This window comes from Dryas octopetala, chromosome 2 (genome assembly GCF_963921425.1).
Source record: "Dryas octopetala chromosome 2, drDryOcto1.1, whole genome shotgun sequence".
Lineage (NCBI taxonomy): Eukaryota > Viridiplantae > Streptophyta > Magnoliopsida > Rosales > Rosaceae > Dryas > Dryas octopetala.
Genome location: NC_141367.1, coordinates 14,363,098 through 14,379,284, shown reverse-complemented (window position 1 = coordinate 14,379,284; position 16,187 = coordinate 14,363,098). Strand labels below are relative to the sequence as shown.

Below are 16,187 nucleotides of genomic sequence, written 5' to 3'. Positions count from 1 at the left end.
ATCTAAAAATTTATATACAAACAAAGATGATTTAGTTAAGATAAAAAAGAAAGAATTTTGTTAAGTGTAATGAAAGAACTATTGTGCATGATGATAATGGTAATGATAACTTAATATTAGGTATAATTCATGAAAGAACTAAAAACTCACTGCCATAACATGCAACTCGCTCTAAACTAAAGCCACATGACTACTAAAAAAAAAGAAGCTATCTCACACTAAGCAATCTTGTCATATATAGGTAACCTTCAGCATTCCATTAATAACATTAACACCAGTAGCAGGAAAACTAGAAAATGAATGCATATATATATATATATATATATACAAAATAGTGAATTAATTAGAGTTGTGTAGGAAACAATTCCAGCAATCACTTATCAGCAACGTACTGTACGCAACTGTAAATGCCTCAATGCCTCAATGACTCCATCACATTAATTTCGTTTACTTTCCTCACACAGAAATTAAATATGGACAAACCCATGATACCGAAATTAATACCTTGATGCAGAGAGTACTGAAAGCTTAAGAAATGTATGATTGTAATTTGAAAATGCTCACTGACGCATGCAGATGGATATGGATAGTCTAATTAATCAATCAAATCCAAGTTAGCAAATTAAGCAGTTCAAGCTTAAACAGTTATGTGTACTTAATATTTAGCTAGTGAGCCAACAAATTAGTTACTTATAGAATTATGAAGATGAATGAAGCATCTTCGTATGTGGTTAATTATAAATTCTCACAGTGTAATTCGGAATATTAGTTAGCCGGTTAATTATCCCTCTATGTAATAAAGAATCGAATTATTTTGCAATAACCAGCATATATTCCCAAACATAACAGAGCATATCTAGCCTGAACAAGAAACCAATTCTATCATAATGTCCCAGTTCTATTATTATTCTACAGAAGCACCAAAATTTGGCAAACTATTTTTCTTTTGGTAAATAAAATATTACGAAGAACAAAAAAGAAAATTTGGAAAAATATTTCATGCCACCAAACGTGTTTCTTTACTAAACACAATTCAGAGACTTCAGTATTATGAGACCCCATCGAGAAAATGAATTACAATATTCCAATTTCTCATACATCCCAAGCAAAATTAGACAAACACAAAGATTATTTGGGACACACGATCTTATTAAGTCATTCCATAAAAAAGAAATGGAAACAAATCTTCAGCCCAATTGTTTCATGCAAGCTACCTCCTTTTATCTAATTCCCAACAAATCAAAGAAAAAAAGTGCTCCCTATTCCATTTCTCAGAGTATCATGTTTTCCCATTTACCTCGACATATAACAGAAAAGTACCCACAAAACAAAACCATTAATCATCATCCCAATTAAGATAATAAACCAAGTAGATTTGACGAAAAAAAAAAAAAAAAACCCTAGATTTGGAGAGGAATTTTGAAGAGAACTCACTCTCTGTTGTTGCTGCAGGTAGAAGAAATGGGTTGGATTGCTGTAGAAGATGAAAGAGCCAAATTACCAGTTGCTTCTGCCCAGTTCTTCTCGTCGGTCGCCGCTGCCCAGGTCTTCTCGTCGATCGCCGCTGCCCAGTTCTTCTCGCCGGTCGCCGCTGCCCAGTTCTTCTCGCCGGTCGCCGCTGCCTAGTTCTTCTCGTCGATCGCTGCTGCCCATTCTTTCTCACTCTCTCTTTCTCGTTCTTAGTTTGTTCTGATTTTGATGAAGTCGTGTTCTGATTTTTAAGTTTTGTCTTAGGTAGACCCAGCTAAGGAGGTTCTTAGCTAAACCTCCACATTTTCACGGGTTTCACTAAGCCCACCTACGAAGCTCATTTAAGTTGGAGAGGATTCACTAAGCCCCGTTGTTTTTTAATCCTAAGCTCACCAAACATGGGCTTAAAGTCTTAACTAAGCCAGTCCCTGTTAAGAAGGTGAAATAAACGAGGCTTTGTCCAGCCCTACCCTATATTTGTGCAGCTCTTTCTTGAAAATTTCCTCTCTCTTGTAATTCTTGCCTATAAAAGGCAACCCCTAGACCCATTTATGTGGATATTTTATCTAGGGAAAATTTTAGCAAAAAAACGTGACATTAACACTCTTTTGCAGTTGAGAATACGATATTCAAAGTCTTTACAATTGAGGACTCCACTTGCAGATACGGTTCAATCAAAGATTTTTCGTCAACTCTGTTATAACATCCATTAAAATTGATCATGTGTCAAACACATGACCAATTTTTTGGGGTAATTTCATCATTTCAGCTAAAATATATTAAAATAATAAACTTTAAATATTTAAAATAAGATTTTATTTTATAAAACTATATTTAAATAAATTAATATAATAAAACTTTAAATTAATATAATATTTAGAAAAAAAACCGAAACTTTAAATTAAATAAAAAAAACTATTTAATTAATAAAATTGAAAATTTAATTTAAAAAAAATCACCCATAACCTCCCTCCCTCTAACCATTCCAGTCATAATTTGAGAATGGATACGGTGTTAGTGCCTACTTCCATGTGCATCATATGCAACAAGATATCTGCAGTTGTTGGTATGTGAGCATTTTACTATTGGAGCCACACTCACTATTTTTTAAAGTTACACTATGGATCTGTCAACCTTGATATACTAGAGGTAATAGTAATTTTCTTCTTTTTATTGTATTTGAAGGATTATTTTGTGCTCTGCAGTTCTGTTGCAGGGTTTTCTGCAGAATACCTGCGGGGTTTGCCATTCCTTTTAATCATGTTGCAATATGCTGTAAGAATCTTTCTTCACCCTTTTGTTTTCTTTATTGTTTTCCTGATTTCTAACCAGGACTTGCACAATCGTTAAGTCTGTAGGTAATCAAAATTTAATTTAGTATTTTTTCCCTGCAATTGGATATAGTGAAACAGAGTGTGTAAGGGGTTGCTGCAATTGTGTGTAGTCCTTTATTTTGTTTACCTTCAAAACATAGTAAACGATGATGTTGATCATCTTTAACTCTCTCTAAGGAAAGAAAACTATTTATCGTCATAACAAAAAAACAAAAAGAAACTTTAAGATGTGAAGATTAAACAGTACAAATAACAAACCTTTAAGATGTGAAGATTAATTCAAAAACCATTCCTCACCTCTTTGAATAGCTAAATTGATCATTTTGGAGAATTAATATCCTATCTTATTTAGAGGAAATAACCAGTTTTTTGTGCATTTCCCTTTCTATTGCATATGGTCTTTTATACTATATTCAGATAGAAGATTGAGGCATTGATCTTTCTGTTTCTTTCTCTATTAGCATTGATGCTACTATGCTTAAAACTCAAATAACATTTGTTAAAAGAAAGAGATGGGAGATGGAGATGGTAAATTCTAGAATATATATTAGACTTTAAATCCCAACATTAGAACATCAGATTACTGCATGCCTGCATAAGAAGTTCCCTAGAACACTTTTTCCTATTTTAACATTGCATGTGAATGTGTTATGTAATGCCCTGAGTTCGCAGACACACTTCTTAACATTGGCTTACTAAGATTCTTTTGAGATTCTTTTGTGCTCAAATAAAGAATTTACTTTGATGACCCTAATTGATTTTAGAAGTTGACATTGTTTGGATGAAGCCTTTCAGTTCAAAGGGAATGACCTTCCTCTTTTATTTTATACCAAGCAGAGATGGCACTTGCAAGTTTCTCAGGTACCACTGTATTTGTTATTTTGACACTTTGCTAATGAAGTTTAAGAAGGTACAAAAGATGAAGGAGTTGAGACCCACTATGACATCGTTCAATCATTGAATGACAAGAAATAGGTGTTCCCTAAAAAGAAAATGCCAGCCCGCCCCCCTTTATATCCTATGGTCCAAAGATCGATGAAATGAGATGAAGAAGAAGAATCCTGAGGCACAGTTTAAAGAAATCTTAAAAATTTAGGGGGCAAAGTGGAAGAACATCAGGAAGAGAAAAAGCCTTATGAAGAGAAGTACCAGGCTAAAGAAGGAATCTTCTTTGAATGTGACTTCAAAAGAGAAGTGTGAGAGTGAGTCAATGCAGGTCTAGGAAGAAGAGCACAAGTAGAAGACACCTATAGAGTTGCTTGAAGAATACCTGCAGCTCAAATAGGAAACAGAAAAAGAGAGCTAGAAAATCAAGAAAGAAAAAGATCAATTGAAACCAGAGCAGCCAATATCAGCATTTTTCCTCTTCACAGGAAAAAAGGGGCGCATCTACGCTCGCATATTACAAAACTTTTTTATCATTAAAGCATTTACTCATCTTGACTGCACTTTGTTAAATAGTTTTCTTTTTCTTACCTATGAAATGTTTTTCATTAACTGTGGCATATTTGTTGTTGTTACTATACTCTTTACATTGAATATGTGGATGATAGCTTTGTGGGTACATGTTGGCTGCTGTCCATCTGTTGTCAAATTCTATATATACTAAACGGTGAGAAATGGTGTACTGTTCATAGACTGTTCACTGAAAAGTCTATTTTGCCCCTCTGTTTTTTTATTTCAGTTGTTTTCCATTGTAATTTGTGGGATAAGATGGGCCCGTTTTGGTCATTCACCGTCTATATATCTTTTGCCATTACTTTTTTTGTTTTTTTACGGTTGTGCCATTTCTTTGGTTTTGCCTCACATGAATTTTTTTTTTTGATCTGTTTGCCATTGTGAAATTATGGGATTGGGTGTGCCCTTTTTGGTCATTCACATTGACTAAAGGCTGTCAGAACTCATTTACCATCTCTCCTAATCCGTTGCTTTCATCAGAACCCCTCATTCTCCTCTCTCTCTCTCTCTCTCTCTCTCTCTCTCTCTCTCTCTCTCTCTCCGGTCAGTCTTTCCGTCCGACCAGGGATTTTGTGCATTGTGATTAATGATGGTTTCTTTTTTTCTAAGAATTTTTTGTTCTCTCTCACATTTCGTAACTGATATTTCTTTTCCCTTAACTGTATCCTTTGTTCTAATCATTTGTTCATCTTGCAGTGACTGAAGACTTTTCCTGTCCATTTTGCTTGATTAAATGTGCAAGCTTTAAGGTTTAAATTTCTCCCAGATTATTTTTTGTTATTGTTTTTTTTTATCCCTTTTTATTATTGTTTATTAGAATATATTATGTTTTGAAGTGAATAGTTTTTCACATCCTAACAGCTTAAGCTTTTAGGAAAAAAGTAACAAATTATCATGGTATCAAAGCAGGAGGTTCTGTGTTCAAATTGTGATCCACTACTCTCCGCATTTTTAAAAAGTCTGCTGTCCATTCATGTGTTGAAGTCTTGGTCCACACATGAGGGGGAGTGTTAAAGTGAATAGAATCTCTAAATCCTAATAGCTTAAGCTTTTAGGAAAAGTACGAATTTAGTAATCTGAAAATGAACCAATACTTGGTGAATTTTATTGTCTGATGCTTATAAATTTTTCAATCTTTGTTGTATAGGGTCTGAGATATCATTTGACCGCTTTGCACATGAACACCAAGATATGTGATTGAATAGGTTGATTTTGTGATTGACTTTACACATAACCTTAACCCAATAAAAGTTTGTTGGGCTACTCCTTGCTCCTTTATTTTTCTGGTTGTGATTGAATAGGTTGGTTTATAACCCTGTTAGCTTGATTAGGAAATGGTGTTGGTTTGTGCTGATTGTGTTTTTTATAAACCTCTTTATTTTTGTTATTCCAAATTTTTATCAAGCTTGGCTTTTGGGGAAAAAATAAATTACAAGGGGGGTTTAATTTTGTTAGGTTTTCTTTATTTATTTTTCTCCCTAAATAGGTTTATAGGGTTGATGAACCTCTAAGGTTTTTTAAAAAATTTGGTTTTCCTGTCTCATACTTTGATACTTAAAGTTTCCTTTGATTTTGTTTGATTTCCATGTCAATTTTGTTTTGCTTTGGTTGTTGTTATGGTCAGCTGTTTTGATTTATAATATTTGTCCATTGGAATAACTAGCTGTTGCACTTTTAACAAAAAAAATGTATATTTCGTAGGTACTGTTATTCTGGTTTTACAACGGTGATCTGCAAACTGTTTGATCGTATTTTTCTATCCTGTTCAGCAAGAGGTCAGTCTCTACTAAATATCTTTTAAACATATTGAATATGCATATGTTCATTTGTTAACATACTTTGCACAACATCTACAGCTAATTGCTTTTGAAGTAGTGTGCCATTTGAAAATTTGTATTCCTGTGATTGTGATAATATAGGTGTGGATTTGCTTTAGCCAATCATAGTGTATGTGTTGTTTAAAATTTTCAATTTCATTTATGTATGTATTTTTTTTTTTTCAGCTATCAATTTGTTGCTTCGGCTTTTTTTCTTTGAATGTCATGCGTAAAAAGCCTAGACTTAGTAAAAGAGCTCTGATAACAGAGGAAGGCCATCCTTCTGGTATTTCAAGTGGTATAGAAATTGCTACTGAAAATATTTATGATATTGTTTCTAGGGGTGGCTATGAAATAAATTCTCAAACTCAGAACAAAAGACAAAAGTCTATTACAAATAATCAAACAAGTACATATAAGATCCCATTGGAAGAATTGGACACTGAATCTGATAGTTTAAGCTGTCATCAAAATGTTTTTCATTCTGAAATCGGAGCTTCAATTCGCACATTGAATGAGGGCACATCGAATCAGATGAATGGAGGTCAAGCATTTTATCAGAAGAAAAGACAAAGTATGTTTTCTTTTAGTTGAAATTTTGTTCCGGATTTCAACATTATTGTTCTGTTACTAATACTCTACATTCCTCCTTTTTTTTTTTTTTTTCCCTATTCTACACTTTTATTTATAGGAATAATTGATGAATATGTGGATCTCGGGGATAAAAATTATAAGTGCATTTACTGTGATGCACTTTTTTGGCTGAAAGAATCTGTTAAAAGAAAAACTACAAACAATCAGCCTCTATTTTCTATATGCTGTCAAGAAGGAAAGATTAAACTTCCAATTACAAAGCCAACACCCCTTTTTTTAGACAATTTACTTGATCCAAATAAAGGCCAAAAAAGTTTAGTGTTTAGGGAGAACATCAGGGCTTATAATTCTATGTTTGCATTTACTTCGATGGGAGCCAAAGTTGATAATTCGATTAACAATAGACCAGGCCCTTACATTTTTAAAATTAGTGGTCAAGTTCATCACTTGATTGGCTCATTGTTACCCCCTGAAGGCGAATGTCCAAAATTTGCGCAGCTTTATATTTATGATACCCATAATGAAGTCATAAATCACCTTAATGCAGTTAATCATAATTAAAAGAATCAAAATCTCGATGAAAACATTGTTCAAGGTTTGATTAGAATGTTTGACGAATCAAATGAACTGGTAAAATTTTTCAGAACAATGATAGATAAATTGGAGGCAAGTTCTCTTACTCATTTGAGAGTTAGACTATTGGGTAGGCAGCCAAATGACAGTAAACAATATGAAGAACCAACGTGTGATGAAATTGGTGGTTTGATAGTGGGAGATATAGGCCTTTTTGATTCGAATAGAGATATTGTGATAGAATTTAAAGATGGAGAGTTGAAACGAATCACAAAATTAAATCCAAAATTCATGTCTTTACAATATCCTATTCTTTTTCCTCATGGTGAAGATGGTTATACACCTGATATAAAATGGAGTCCAGATTTTAAAGGTCGTGAACCCAAAAGAGGAAGGGTGCCAATGAGAGCCTTTATAGCATATCAGATTCAGGAAAGAGAGTTTGAATTTAGTACACTCCTAAAAGGTGGAAGATTGTTCCAACAATTTTTGGTTGATGCTTATGCAACACTTGAAGAGGACAGATTAGATTACATTAGAAAAAATCAAAAGAGTTTGAGAAGTGAGATTTATAAAGGCATTTATGATGCGATTTCAAAAGGTGATACCAATGCCAATGATGTAGGACAGAAAGTTATATTGCCAAGTTCATATACTGGAAGTGCTAGATACATGATCAATCATTACCAAGATGCTATGGCAATTTGTAGGCATTATGGTAATCCTGATTTATTTATTACCTTTACCTGCAATGTGAAATGGCCTGAAATTGTAAGAGAACTTGATAGAAAGCCCGGATACAAACCAGAGGATAGACCTGATATAATTTCTAGAGTATTCAAAATGAAACTCAACGATATGATTAGTTATATCAAATCAGGAAAACCTTTTGGGGAAGTTGCAGCAGGTGAATTTCAAAACCTATGATCTTTCATTTTCTGTATTTCTTTCCTTTTTAGTAACAATAAAACTTATTAGATGTTTGTTTTTTTTGGCTGATCTCCAACAGACATTTGTGCGATTGAGTTTCAAAAGAGAGGATTGCCTCATTGTCATTTGTTGATCTGGTTGAAACAAGCTTACAAATTCTTTTCTGCGGCAGATATAGACTCAATAATTTCGGCTGAATTACCGAACAAGACTGTGGATCCAATCCTTTATGATATTGTAAATAAATTTATGATCCACGGTCCTTGCGGAGAGTTGAATTCTGATTCTCCTTGCATGCGAGGAGGTAAATGTTCAAAGCTTTTTCCAAAACAATATAAGAGCGAAACAGTTTTGGAAACAAATGGTTTTCCTACATATAGACGTCGTGAAGATGTAGAAAAATTTGTGCTCAGAAATGGAATAAAGGTTGACAACAGATTTGTAGTGCCTTACAATGCAGAATTATTATCGAGATACAACGCCCATATAAATGTTGAATCATGTTGTCAATCAATGCTTATAAAATATCTTTTTAAATATATAAACAAAGGTTCAGATAGAGCTAGAGTAGTTATTGAAGACAAACCAAAAGATGAAATAATAGCCTATCTCAATTGCAGATACATATCTCCATATGAAGCTGTTTGGAGATTGTTTCAATTCCCAATTCATTTTAGAGAACCTGCTGTTGAACGATTGCCAATACATCTGCCTTTAGAGCAAAATGTTGTTTTTAGTGGAGATCAATCACTTCAGTCAATTCTTAATCGAGAAGGTGTTGAGGATACAATGCTAACAAGCTGGTTTAAAGCAAACAAAATTTATCCTGAAGCACGAGAGTTGTCTTATTCAGAATTTCCTTCAAAATTTGTATGGGACTCTCGCAGTAAGATTTGGAAACCTAGAAAAAGGGGAAAATGTATAGGTAGAATAGCCTATGTGCATCCTGCATCTGGTGAATTATATTATTTGAGGAGGAAATTACAGATTTGGTCCATTTATTTTATACCTAGTTCAATTTTGGTCCACGATCTTTTTTAAGTTCTGTTTTGGTTCACTAATTGTTTCATTTGTTCAATAAAGGTCCAGATTTGTGACTTTAAATCCTTTGGGTTGTGTTTTCTTCAATTATAATTGAAGTATAAGTTATATTTTATCATTCCTTAGTCATAAAAACAAATTTGGAGAATTATAATCTAAGAGAATTGAGATTAGGTGAAATTTGAAAAATTGGCAGTTTCGGATATCCTACTTTGAGGTCAATTATCTTGAGTTTTAGAACTTCAATTTGAATGATCTTTATATGTTTGTAAAGAAGAAATGCATAGCTTTAAAATAAGTATATATTTGCTGAATTTGGGTGAGATTTGATAGGATAAAAGACAGACCAAATTTAAGAAAACAAATCTGGACCTTTATTGAACAAGTGAAATAATTAGTGGATCAAAACAGAACTTAAAAAAGATTGTGGACCAAAATTGAACTAGGTATAAAATAACTGGACTAAATCTGCAATTTCCTCTTATTTGAGAATGCTTTTAAATTTGCAAAAAGGTGCCTTCAATTTTGATCAGATCAAAACTATTAATGGCATTAAACATCCATCATATCAGTCTACGTGCAAATCTTTAGGTTTGTTAGGAGATGATAAAGAATGGATTGAGGCCTTAGAAAATGTTGTGAGCACGGCATCATGTTCTGAACTAAGGCAATTGTTTGTTACAATCATTTTGTTTTGCGATGTAGCGAATCCGAAACTCCTTTTTGATACTCATTGGCAAAATATGCATGTGCGATGACATTTTGTACAAACTTCGAAAAACGTTTGACATGCCAAATTTGATTGTGCCAAAATCTGAATTAAAAAATTCGCTTTTGTTTGAATTAGAACAACTTTTTAATGCATCATCCAGCTCTTTAAAAGATCATTACCTTCCAATGCCGGATGAACATAAAATGTCAGAAATTAGAAATAAATTGTTAACAGAGGAATTGAATTACAATGTCCATGATTTAGAAAGAGATCATTCAACTTTAATCACACAACTAAACAAGGAACAAAGAGAGGTTTATGATTGTGTCATCACTGCTGTAAATGAAAAAAAACCAGGCCTGTTTTTTCTTTATGGACATGGTGGAACTGGAAAAACTTTTTTGTGGCACACAATAATAAGCAAAATTAGGTCTCAAGGCAAAATTGTTTTGGTTGTTGCTTCTTCAGGAATAGCCTCATTGTTATTACCAGGCGGTAGAACAGCTCATTCTAGATTTAAGATTCCCTTAACTCTCACTGATTGCTCCACATGTCAGATAAAAAAAGGAACTCATCTTGCCAGGTTGATTGAGAAAGCTGACTTAATTGTTTGGGATGAAGCGCCTATGAATCATAAGAATTGTTTTGAAGCATTGGATAAATCACTATCTGATATTTTATCGCATTTAGAAAATTCAAATAGTAACTCTCCATTCGGTGGCAAACCTTTTTTGTTAGGCGGTGATTTTAGACAGATATTACCAGTCATTCCAGGAGGAACAAGAGAAGAAATAGTAGATGCCTCTCTTAATAGCTCTTATTTATGGCCTTCTTTTAAAATATTCTTTTTGAAAGAAAATATGAGATTGTCAAAAAAGGGATTGAACACTGAAGAAAAGCAGAAAATAGCTGATTTTGCTAGCTGGATTCTCCAAATTGGTGATGGTCAAATTAGTGATATGAATGATCCAAGTGACCAAGAGGCATCATGGATAGAAATTCCTCAAGATTTACTCATTCAATCATACACAGATCCCATTCATTCAATTTTCTTAGCAACATACCCAAATTTTGACAACAATTTTGACAATTATGCCTATTTAAGAGAACGAGCCATTGTTACACCTAGGAATTCTACTGTTACAGAAATAAATAATTATGCCATAGATTTATTACCTGGAGAAGGACGCACTTATTTGAGTTCAGATTCTTTATGTTCATCATCCGGAAATTTTGAAAATCTTAGCATAATGTATCCTGTAGAATTCCTTAATCAGCTTGAATTCAATGGTTTGCATGCACACAGCCTAAGCTTAAAAATAGGCATGCCCATTATGTTGTTGAGAAACTTGAATCAGTCTTTAGGATTGTGTAATGGAACAAGATTGGTCATCACTCAAATGGTTGATAGAGTTATTGAGGCGAAAATACTCACTGGTAGCAACATTGGCCACAAAGTGTTTATACCTAGAATTATCCTTTCAGCAACAGAAAAAAAATGGCCTTTTATTTTTAAAAGACGTCAATTCCCAATTAGACCATGTTATGCAATGACAATAAATAAAAGTCAGGGTCAATCTCTAAAAAGTGTTGGATTATATTTTCCTCAACCTGTTTTCGTCCATGGACAACTTTATGTTGCATTGTCTAGAGTTACATCAAGAGAAGGGCTCAAAATAATCATAGATAATAATGGAGAAGTAGCAAATAAATACACTAAAAACATAGTGTATAAAGATGTTCTTCAAAATTTCCTTGCAGGTTTAAACTTCTATCTGCGCATGATCAAACCTTACTATATTTTTTATAAATATTGTCATTTAGATGCATTTTTACTTTTCTATACTAACATATTTTCAGATTTGTAGGCCCATGGAGATAATTTCAATCCGTCCCGTTCTTCTCCTCTTGGCGTGGCCTTTCTGCTGATGTGCTCGATTAGAATCAATTGAGTTCAAATAAAAAAGCCTCATTTTGAGCCCTAGCTCTGCCGCTGTCACCGCTGCCTGCGGCGGTTCCAGTCACCTTTGACCTCGAGTTTTGGGTGAGTGTTGCCTCTCTATTTATGCTAGCTTTTGCCACTGAGGCGATTAAATTGTAGAATTGGTTCTGAATTGTGACATTTCAGGTGGAGTTCCTGCTGCCACTCCAAGTGAAATTTTCACAAGCCTTAGAGTGAAGTTGTTCCAAGGTAAGCAAAAACTAGAAAACAGATAATACTTCTTAATTTGTAGCATGCTTTCTAACCTATTTATCTCTAAATATACGAAAACCTGTGCTAAGTAACATCAATGCTACTTTGTATTTCTGTAATGCAGAAACATCAAAGCTTTGATCATACAAAATAGCGTACTTACTTTTTCCTTACTAAATAATTAAGGTATCATTGCTCACATTGAATTGACATTTTTTTATCTCTTTTGCTCACAAATTTGGTCCTGTTACAGCACCTATTCAAGTGCTGCCTCCGTCTGAAAGTGCTCAAAAATGGATTCTGACCTGCTGAAACAGCTAAATAGGAAAACCGTTATGGAGTTGTGTCTTCTCAATCCACACACAAACAAGGTAAAAAATTATATACTCTCTTACAGCAACAATTTTTTCATTTTTTACTTTATGCATGCTAATCTATTTTTTAATCACTTCTTAGAACACTGATTTGACATGTCGTGCAACCATTCTTGACTTTGACATGAGTTCAGGTTAATGGTACAAAGCTTGCCCCTTAGCATGCTTTGAACAACTGAGGTCTTCATTTGATGCACCAACCTATCCAGAGCATGGCACAATTAAAAGAAGGCTCTGGCACCATGGTATGAAAAACTTCCCACAACTATCTTTTATTAGCATTGTGTTCAAATTTTGAAGGAAAATTAATATTCCTATAGCTATTAAAATCTAATTCATTGTAATATATATATATATGTTTAGACATATACATATTTATGTCCACCAATTTTCCTTAGAATCCTTTAAAATACATCAAACTATCATAGTTCTTAAATGCAACTGTCCAATCCTGTTTAAACTTACTAATACTTCAAATCATAGGTTTAAGTTGGACATGATCGTCGAAGACAACACTGATCAAACTACTAACTTTTTGATCATCGAAAAATCTGCTGAGACCTTTTTGGATGTCAGTTGCCATTCTTTATTTTAACAAGGCTACGATGATCCATATGTCCTACCACCTGCCATAACACAAATGATGAATAAAACCAAAATCTTCCAGCTACACTTTTGCAACTAAGACTAATTTAAATAGGAATGGTTTTTTGGTTTCGAATGTGTTGGAAAGAGTGCTAATTTAAAGACTGATTTAAAGAGTGCTGGTGTCAAAAGAACCATTTTTACTTAACCCACAGAAACAGGGCAGCAATGTCCATACTAACTAAACAAATTCAAAGGTCAGAATTTATTTAACAACTTACTCTTGATTATAATGTTTTCACATTACCTAACATTTGAATAAAAACTCTGACATTTATTAATCCTTTTCTTTTTCTTCTACTTTGCATATTTCTAAGTGATATTGCAACCGAGAAGAAAAGTGACGCAGCTGCTACTTTAAAAACACCTGAAGAGAATACTTCAGATTCTGACAAGCGTTCAGTCAAAAATTCCAAGGCACTGTTTCTACCTTCTAGATTATAGTCAGCTATCCTCGCGAACAAACACCAACACAATCCTGACAGTCGGTAATAATCGAATTAACAAGTTATTGTTTCAATTCTCATCAAATTTCCTAATTGTTTTTTACTATTCAACTTTTATTCCAAAAATGCTTTTACACATTTTAACTATCTCGCTATTCTATTTTACAAAATTGCAAGATGTTATGGGACGTATAACTGTCATCCAGCATTTGGAAGAAAAATGGTTGACAATACAAGACTCGAGAGCAAATGTGAAATTTACATTCAAAATATGAGGTACAAATGTTAAAAAAAACATCTATAAATTTTGAAATTTTTCCCACAGTTACTAAAATGTTTTGTCTTATGTCTATTCTTCCAGGAGAGATGAACTTAGAGTCACACTATGGACTGAGGCTGCGAGGAGCTTCAATCATGAAGCTTTGGAATAGTTAGCACCACCCATTCTACCTGTCCTAAGTAGCAGCAATTCAACTTTTTCTTTCATCAATCCAGACATACCAGAGCTCGAGTCATACAAAATTACGTATGATTTTTTTAGCTTATCAATATGCAAATACATTTGTTTTATGACCTGAGCTAACAATCTTCCTCTATTTAAAAAAAACAATACAGCTTTACCGATTTTACAACAGCTATCAAGATACTATCATCTTCTACAATCCCACAGCTACCACCTCAACAATTGCAAGTTGCTGAAAAGCTCTGTAGCAGCTTTGAATGTTCTTCATATAGATATATACAAAGTAAACACACACAAATCTTCCCTTTATCCTTTCATTACTTTTCATTCAATAAACAACCGTATAGTTTATAAAATTAATAACTTATTTCATTTTTCTCCCAGCATTTTGTGTTATGTATGTTTTTTCACCATCTTACTTTCCTGGGTTTATTATGAAATCTTGCATTTCAATTCATTTTTTAGGGTAGCTGAACTTCTCCTGTTATACAAAACTTCTTTAAATTGGAAGAGTTTCTTTTTTTGGATTTCATTTTTTCATATTTTTATTATAATTCCTTTTTTATTGTGTTTCGTTGCTGACAATACAAACGAAAATTAGAAATTGAGTCATTAACTCCAGTAATCTGGCAGCTAAAATTGCCATTAAAACAAGAACATCTGTGATTTTAAAATTAAAAAAAAATTAAATTAAATTTTACATGTATTTTCTTAATGCTTTTGATTTTTGAGTCTAATATTATGTTTATAATTAGTCATCACTACTTTTTCTACTTAAATTGAGTAATCAATATTTCCAATGCTGATCCAAATGTCTTTTGTAATATTATGTTTCTTATAACTCTTTATTGTTATCAATCTGATTTAGGCAACCTCTGATAACCGTTGGGTTATCACTTGGTAAATATGTTTTTGTTATTGGGTCAGACACCCTTTTCATTGTGGTAGAGGTGGCTGTTGGTTGTTAGAAGTGTTCTCTTCAAAATTTTATAGGTTTGGTTTGTCCAATTTTAAGGGAGGTTTTACAAAATTTTCGTTAAGATTTTCCTTAATATTGGATCCCATAGGATCATTCCGGGTTCCAGGGTAGAATCTAGGAACAGTTTTTGAATTCTATAAATTCATTTTGTTACAATGATGGCCCCAAATTTACATTCATGTGCTCCATAACGATAATTAGCTTTTGCCATACATGTGATATGGTATATAAAAAGATCATAGTTCTAGAATTTAGGCTTACTGCAGATTTTTATGCCTCAATTCAAAATTTGCTTTTTTTTCTAAGCCTTTCTTTGCTTGCATTGCTGTGAAATTTTGAATTTAAGTTCGTTCTTATGTTATACGCTAAATCCAAATTTGCAGCAAAGGAAAAGACAAGCCTCCAGCACAAGACACCAAAGAAAAGAACAACCCCTTGCATCAAACAGCAAAAAAGAAGACAAGCCCCCTGGAGAAGACACCAAGTTTAATGGAGAGGACATCAAACAGCAAAATACTCCTTATCTTTTGTTTAATGTGACATACAATTGTCTCACCAACTTTTGTAATATTTTTTTGAATGTTGTTTGGTTTTTTAAGATATGATAAATATCTTAACATATCAAACAACATATAAAACATACCATCAATTCACATTTTGTAACTTATGCTTGGTGAACAAACATTGATGTCAATCTTTACAAACATTTATAGTTTCACATATATGTAAAATTTATCATCTTTCCATTAAAATTCTATAAGTTTTTTATTAAAATTTTATAAGCCTTCTCTACATTTTATACACTTTTAGCACCCGCAGCATCGCGCGGGCACAATTTCTAGTTAAAACTAAATAGTAAGAAAAATTTGTTTGATTCCACACACACACGCACACACACAAATGCATTTGTTTTCAATTATCATCTTTTTTTTTTTTTTTTTTCCTTTGCACATCGTTGTCGTTATTCCAGCGTGTGTACTTTGCTAAGTTTCTATTACTCTATTTGCCTTTGCTTAAACTCTTCACCATGCTACTTTGTAAATAGTTTTTCTCTTTGTTATCTGTTTTATAATTTTTATCTATCTAAGTTAAAACATATGGGAAAACTGACCCAATTCTACATTATGTAGAATTGACACTACTATCAATTTTGATTT

The 16,187-nt window shown here is 33.1% G+C and overlaps 1 long non-coding RNA gene and 1 pseudogene across 9 annotated transcripts; both read left to right on the top strand.

The window, feature by feature from the left end:
* Positions 1–4,781: 4,781 nt before the first annotated feature.
* Positions 4,782–15,761, top strand: LOC147293309 (uncharacterized). 9 transcript variants are annotated; one of them, XR_015120257.1, is made up of 13 exons: positions 4,782–4,854; positions 4,959–5,011; positions 5,964–6,037; positions 6,266–6,653; positions 11,790–11,973; positions 12,058–12,120; positions 12,377–12,494; positions 12,632–12,742; positions 13,460–13,630; positions 13,766–13,864; positions 13,950–14,114; positions 14,204–14,334; positions 15,414–15,761. It is a non-coding gene; the product is annotated as an uncharacterized LOC147293309 (long non-coding RNA). The 9 variants fall into 9 exon arrangements; XR_015120259.1 differs by adding an exon at positions 12,248–12,278 and having other exon boundaries at positions 4,816–5,011; XR_015120260.1 differs by adding an exon at positions 5,410–5,467 and having other exon boundaries at positions 4,816–5,011; positions 6,421–6,653.
* Positions 6,665–8,244, top strand: LOC147293310 (uncharacterized; annotated as a pseudogene).
* Positions 15,762–16,187: the final 426 nt, after the last annotated feature.